A 7,624-nucleotide genomic window follows, 5' to 3' on the forward strand; every position below is an offset into this window, starting at 1 on the left:
GATGTCCATCCTTCTTTACTCGTAACTGATTGGATTTTGCTGAGTATCACGGATTAGAATTTGTTGAGTATCACGGATTAGAATTTGCTGAGTATCACGGATTAGATTTTGCTGAGTATCACGGATTAGATTTTGGTTTTGGATCTAGATCTGAAATGTCACAACTGTTTATTTCATCTCTTGGGTCGTGGGTAGAGGGTGGTGAACGATTTAATGGAAACTGATTGAAATACGAGATCTGATGTTATGATAGGCAAGAAAAGAACTTGTAAATGTCAGTTCTGGCTACTTTACTTTACTCAAATAAAATCATAGTGTAAATTCCGAGTTTTGACCAAACGTCTCATTCTTCTATTTGTATATTAATTCTTAGTTTGGTGTTTTCAGCATCGAAGAAAATATGATTAGTGTATAGGTTCCGCCACGATGTTAAAGTAAAATATAATCCGTGGTGGGAACCGAATAGGAGCGTATTCTGTCTGCCTTTCTGCCAAACTTTAAATGTGCTGTGAAATTCCCAGCTGCAGGCGATCCATATTATAGCCCTAGCATTATTTAAACTTTATGGCAAATTTGAGGATATAAATAATTAAAATCGTCCAAACAAAAGACCCCACATCAGTGTGTTCTTAGTCAGGCAATTTAACAGTGTAGTAAACATCATTATCATATAACGGTTATAAATCTTCAGCTAGCAAAGACGAGTTTAATCTAACCTTTCACTCTTGTAATAATCAATTATCCCTCTTTATATCTTGCAGCAAGATGAAAGAAATTATATCACTTTGTAAGCTCTTTACAAGATTGGTTGGTGTACTTTCTATTTATATTTTCAGGCGAAAGTGTAATAATAAATAAAGTGTACTTTACCTCTTTCTTATTAGTCCTAGTGAATGTGGTGGGTAGGAAAGGATACTTCAGTATTGATTAGTCCTAGTGAATGTGGTGGGTAGGAAAGGATACTTCAGTATTGATTAGTCCTAGTAAATGTGGTGGGTAGGAAAGGATACTTCAGTATTGATTAATCCTTGTAAATGTGGTGGGTAGGAAAGGATACTTCAGCATTGATTAATCCTTGTAAATGTGGTGGGTAGGAAAGGATACTTCAGTATTGATTAATCCTTGTAAATGTGGTGGGTAGGAAAGGATACTTCGGTATTGATTAATCCTTGTAAATGTGGTGAGTAGGAAAGGATACTTCAGCATTGATTAATCCTTGTAAATGTGGTGGGTAGGAAAGGATACTTCAGTATTGATTAATCCTTGTAAATGTGATGAATAGGAAAGGATACTTCAGTATTGATTAATCCTTGTACATGTGGTGGGTAGGAAAGGATATCTCATCATTGATTAATCCTAGTGAATGTGGTGGGTAGGAAAGGATACTTCAGTACTGATTAGTCCTAGTGAATGTGGTGGGTAGGAAAGGATACTTCAGTATTGATTAGTCCTAGTAAATGTGGTGGGTAGTCAAGGATAGCTCAGCATTGATTAGTCCTAGTGAATGTGGTGGGTAGAAAAGGATATCTCAGCATTGATTAGACCTAGTAAATTTGGTAGGTAGGAAAGGATACTTCAGTATTGATTAGACTTAGTAAGTTTGGTGGGTAGGAAAGGATACTTCAGTATTGATTAGTCCAAGTAAATGTGGTGGGTAGGAAAGGATATCTCAGCATTGATTAGTCCTAGTGAATGTGGTGGGTAGGAAAGGATACTTCAGTATTGATTAATCCTTGTAAATGTGGTGGGTAGGAAAGGATATCTCAGCATTGATTAGTCCCAGTGAATGTGGTGGGTAGGAAAGGATATCTCAGTATTGATTAGACCTAGTAAATTTGGTGGGGAGGAAAGGATACTTCAGTATTGATTAGTCCTAGTGAATGTGGTGGGTAGGAAAGGATATCTCAGTACTGATTAGTCCTAGTGAATGTGGTGGGTAGGAAAGGATACTTCAGTATTGATTAGTCCAAGTAAATATGATGGGTAGGAAAGGATAGCTCAGCATTGATTAGTCCTAGTGAATGTGGTGGGTAGGAAAGGATACTTCAGTATTGATTAATCCTTGTAAATGTGGTGAGTAGGAAAGGATATCTCAACACTGATTAGTCCTAGTGAATGTGGTGGGTAGGAAAGGATATCTCAGCATTGATTAGACCTAGTGAATGTGGTGGCTAGGAAAGGATACTTCAGTATTGATTAATCCTTGTACATGTGGTGGGTAGGAAAGGATACTTCAGTATTGATTAGTCCTAGTGAATGTGGTGGGTAGGAAAGGATACTTTAGTATTGATTAGTCCTAGTAAATATGATGGGTAGGAAAGGATATCTCAGCACTGATTAGTCCTAGTGAATGTGGTGGGTAGGAAAGGATATCTCAGCATTGATTAGACCTAGTGAATGTGGTGGCTAGGAAAGGATACTTCAGTATTGATTAATCCTTGTACATGTGGTGGGTAGGAAAGCATACTTCAGTATTGATTAGTCCTAGTGAATGTGGTGGGTAGGAAAGGATATCTCAGTACTGATTAGTCCTAGTGAATGTGGTGGGTAGGAAAGGATACTTCAGTATTGATTAATCCTTGTAAATGTGGTGGGTAGGAAAGGATATCTCAGTATTGATTAGACTTAGTAAGTTTGGTGGGTAGGAAAGGATACTTCCGTATTGATTAGTCCTAGTAAATGTGGTGGGTAGGAAAGGATATCTCAGCATTGATTAATCCTAGTGAATGTGGTGGGTAGGAAAGGATACTTCCGTATTGATTAGTCCTAGTGAATGTGGTTGGTAGGAAAGGATATCTCAGTATTGATTAGTCCTAGTGAATGTGGTGGGTAGGAAAGGAAACTTCAGTATTGATTAGTCCTAGTAAATGTGGTGGGTAGGAAAGGATATCTCAGCATTGATTAGTCCTAATGAATGTGGTGGGTAGGAAATGATACTTCAGTATTGATTAGTCCTAGTGAATGTGGTTGGTAGGAAAGGATATCTCAGTATTGATTAGTCCTAGTGAATGTGGTGGGTAGGAAAGGAAACTTCAGTATTGATTAGTCCTAGTGAATGTGGTTGGTAGGAAAGGATATCTCAGTATTGATTAGTCCTAGTGAATGTGGTGGGTAGGAAAGGAAACTTCAGTATTGATTAGTCCTAGTGAATGTGGTTGGTAGGAAAGGATATCTCAGTATTGATTAGTCCTAGTGAATGTGGTGGGTAGGAAAGGAAACTTCAGTATTGATTAGTCCTAGTAAATGTGGTGGGTAGGAAAGGATATCTCAGCATTGATTAGTCCTAATGAATGTGGTGGGTAGGAAATGATACTTCAGTATTGATTAGTCCTAGTGAATGTGGTGGGTAGGAAAGGATACTTGGCATTGATTAAATATGTAGTGAAGAAAGTAATATCACTGTGTCACTTCGTTGCTAAGCATTGAAGTTATTCACAGTTATTTTTGAGGCAATAGTTCCATCCATCGTGCTAAATTATACCCGACAATTTACTCCTGTACACCCATATCCACTCTATGTCCACTATCGTTTCAAGGAATAGCCATCACAAAAAGTAAGGAGATACATGAATGTATGCGAATCGAGTCCTCGATATACATGAATGTATGCGAATCGAGTCCAGTAAAGTAATTTTGTCGTTTCGTTTTTATACATTGATCATTTTGCGTGCGTATAACATAAAATTAGTTAGCAGCCTGAGTAGAAATAAATGTTATCCTTTCACTTATTTAGCTGTTGTGATTTACTAGCAAATGTGTGAATCACTAAACAAGCATTAGTGAATCCAATAATGAACAGGGTTTTAAAAATCACATATTTAAGTTTACCAAGGGAACAAAGAAGTGTTAGCACTTTATAAACTCTCCTGGTGATTTTAATTCGCCCTACGAATTGGTTTAGCCTTGCTCGCTACGAATTCCAACAGGATAGGAAGGTCAAGATTCGGTTATTATTTTGTTGTCTGTAGCACTGTTTTTGTCCGCAATGAGTTGGGTTTTGATACTTCTAGTTATGTCGGTTTTGCATTCGTAACATGATGGATTATGTATTGATGATAGGCAGAAACAATTTCCAGCTGGATAATCCCATTTACGATGGGATTTATGGTATTTATGTAACTTATCTGGATAATCCTATTTACGATGGGATTTATGGTATTTATGTACCTTAACTTTCGAAAGTAACGATCTGATTTACTTATTTGTTTATTTATTCTGGGTAACATGCAACTCATGGTATATCGTATCGAAAATCACTGGTAACGAATCTCGGGCAAAGTGCCTCCCGTACAGTGGCTTCGTGGTATTTGAGAGAGTAAATTATTCCCTGATATCGGCTATTGTGAATACGTGATTTAAGATAATTAGGGGCCGCCAAGTTAAACTGTATTTAGGAAAGAAAGTGATCAAACGTATATTGTTAAAATAAGACTATATTTATTTGCAAAATATGTATATATTAAACCATTACAAAAAGTGGCATGTGCCCTTATTTTAGTGTTATTCTAACTTTGCATTTTCTTTCAGATACAAAGTCAATTAAAATACAGATTTCCAAGCAGTCTAAAAGAGTATTAACATGTTTTCTGAGCTTAACGTCAATACTGGCACTGTTCAGTCGTTGCAGATCCACTGGCTTAGAGATGAAGTTAAAGTACATCATGTTTATTGAATTGGCAATGGTAAGGGATCCTTCCTATATGTCTCCAAGTTGCAATGTTTTTTTTTTTTTAAATTGTCCTTCGTATTTTACCTGCTTTAACAGTGAGACACATAACTTCATGATTCCAATTGTAAAAACATTTTGTAAATAGTCCTTTATATATATTGTGTGGAAATTCTGGTCCTAAGTCCTACACATATACTGCATGTAAACTCTTGTCCTAAGTCCTTCACATATACTGCCTGTAAACTCTTGTCCTAAGTCCTTCACATATACTGCATGTAAACTCTTGTCCTAAGTCCTTCACATATACTGCCTGTAAACTCTTGTCCTAAGTCCTTCACACATACTGCATGTAAACTCTTGTCCTAAGTCCTTCACATATACTGCATGTAAACTCTGATCCTATGTAACTCAGGTCCTAAGTCCTTCACATATACTGCATGTAAACTCTGGTCATAAGTGCTTAATAAATACTGCGTGTAAACTCCGGTCCTAAGCCCTTGGCATATATTGCGTGTAAAATTTGGAATGATTTACCTACTGATCTCAAGTTTATGCCCAGTATCAAAAGCTTAAAATAAGATTAGTTCATTGAAACATTAAAAAATGTTTCAGTATGTATGACTGTTACTAACAATGGCAGGTTTATATACTACAGAAAGCATTCTCCATCATTCTTTCGACACATACGTCATATTCTATATCCTGAATTTGAACTTACTTGACATATTTATATATATCACACCTTTTGTCTTTAGTGTTGTTATATTGTAATGTCATTATTCTGCATAAACTTTATTAATGACAAATATGATATTTACTATATCTTTGGTCTCCACTATATGTAAAATTCATTTCATATAATTTTAAATATGTTATTTTGTTTTCTACTGAAATTTATATGTGTGCATGAGTGTTATTTACTTCACAGATTAAAACATGGCAGGTGTCTAGTGATCAGTAATTAAGGACAACAATGGAAATAAGTGAATGTTGATTCAATTACATTTTGTTTTAAATGACGATGCACAATTGTAATCTATATTGTGTTGTTTTATACTCTATACTGAATGCATCTGATATATCTTACTTTATCTCATCGCATCCCAACATATCTTAATGTATCTCATCGCATCCGATCTCATTCCATCTCATTTATTTTAAATATGCGATATCCATCAGATGAAAAGATTTTAACATGCAGATAACTACGGTAAGAAGAAAAGGTATGATAGTGAATTGCCACATATAAATACTTGACTGGGAATTTAAATTGCCACGTCTAAGTACTAGACTATGATTTAAATTGGCCTATGTAAATATTCGACTAGAAACAAATTGGCATTTGTAAGTACTAGACGCGGAATTAAAATTGCTATATATATGCATTAGACTTTGAAATAAAATTGCTATATATACACATTAGACTGGGAATTAAAATTTACACACACACACACACACACACATATATATAAAGACTGGATTCTTAATAGACCTGACGATAACATTCTAAGGTCCTCCCTGGTATCCCATGACCTTGCATCAGATCACCTCTGCGTTATATGCCATCTTGACGTATCAGTCCCTAACCCTACACCTTTATCTGCTACTAAGAGAAACCTCCGTATGATAAATAGAACCAAACTAATGCACGACATCCAAGCTAACTTAACAACTTTTTACCTCCTACAACTCGATAACTGCCTGCGTTAATTGCTTGACAAACATGCACCAGCTACCAAGTGCAGAGTATCAATTCAAAAGTGTTCTCCATGGTATAGAAGTGTTATGGACCAGCTTCACACTGTTAAAGGAGACCCCCGTAAAGCTGAGAGGCTTTGGCTTTCCACCATACTCACTATTCATAAGCAGATCTATGAAGCCTGTAAGAAGACGGTCACAAATATAGTCCATGAAGCGAAATCAGCCCACTACACTACTAAGATAATGGAAAGTTCCAGCTGCAAAGAGCTCTTCGAGATTACTAACAAGCTAATGTCAAGTTACAAATCTACACCACTTCCAACTACCTTCTCTCCAGTCGACCTTCCGGACATGTTTGCAAATTTCTTCCGTGACAAAGTACAAACCATTAGAGATAAGCTTGACACCACAATTTTAATTGACTCGTCATCGCCATACAGTTGGGATACAGAATTTTAGTGGCAACCATTAGCAGCATTTGAAACTGTCTCTATGGATTTCGTACGTTCAATCCCTATGAAGAGTGCACCAAAGTCATGTGAACTTGATCCAATTCCAACATCACTTCTGATTGAGTGCTTAGATCCAGTATTGCCTTCAATAACTGATGTTATAAATACCTCTCTCTCCTCCGGGGAATTCCCATCATTTTTCAAAACTGCCATTGTAAAGCCTTTGCTGAAGAAACCAACACTAGACCATATATGTGTATATATATATATATATATATATATATATATATATATATATATATATATATATATATATATATATATACTTAGGATTTAAAGAACTACCGCCCAGTTTCTAATCTCCCATTCATATAAAAAATCTTAGAAAAGATTGTTCTATCCCAGCTTGTATCTCATTTGAATTCAACCAGTCTTTTTAGAAATGTACAATCTGCATATCGCCCTTGCCACAGTACTGAAACTACTGTTCTAAAAGTAGTTAATGACATTCTCTCTGCGTTGGATAGCGGAAAGATTACAGTCCTCACCCTCCTTGATTTGTCTGCAGCATTTTACACAATAGACCATGATATATTACTTCACGGTCTCCAGCATGTATTTGGCATTCATGATACAGCCTTACTGTGGTTCTAGTCCTACTTGGTCAACAGGACACAAATTGTATCTGCAAATGGAATACACTCAAGCCCAGTTGATCTATGTTGTGGTGTTCCACAGGGATCTCTTCATTATGTACACTCAGTCGCTCTCAAGTGTCACAGATCATCATCCAGTGTCTCAC

At 36.3% G+C, this 7,624-nt stretch overlaps 1 long non-coding RNA gene across 1 annotated transcript; it reads left to right on the forward strand.

Moving 5' to 3' along the window:
• LOC149793594 (uncharacterized) lies at nucleotides 1–6,091 on the forward strand. Its single transcript, XR_016422858.1, has 2 exons — nucleotides 1–5,028; nucleotides 5,082–6,091. It is a non-coding gene; the product is annotated as an uncharacterized LOC149793594 (long non-coding RNA).
• Nucleotides 6,092–7,624: the final 1,533 nt, after the last annotated feature.

This window comes from Sinohyriopsis cumingii, chromosome 8, assembly GCF_028554795.1.
Source record: "Sinohyriopsis cumingii isolate HCF-2022 chromosome 8, ASM2855479v2, whole genome shotgun sequence".
NCBI lineage: Eukaryota > Metazoa > Mollusca > Bivalvia > Unionida > Unionidae > Sinohyriopsis > Sinohyriopsis cumingii.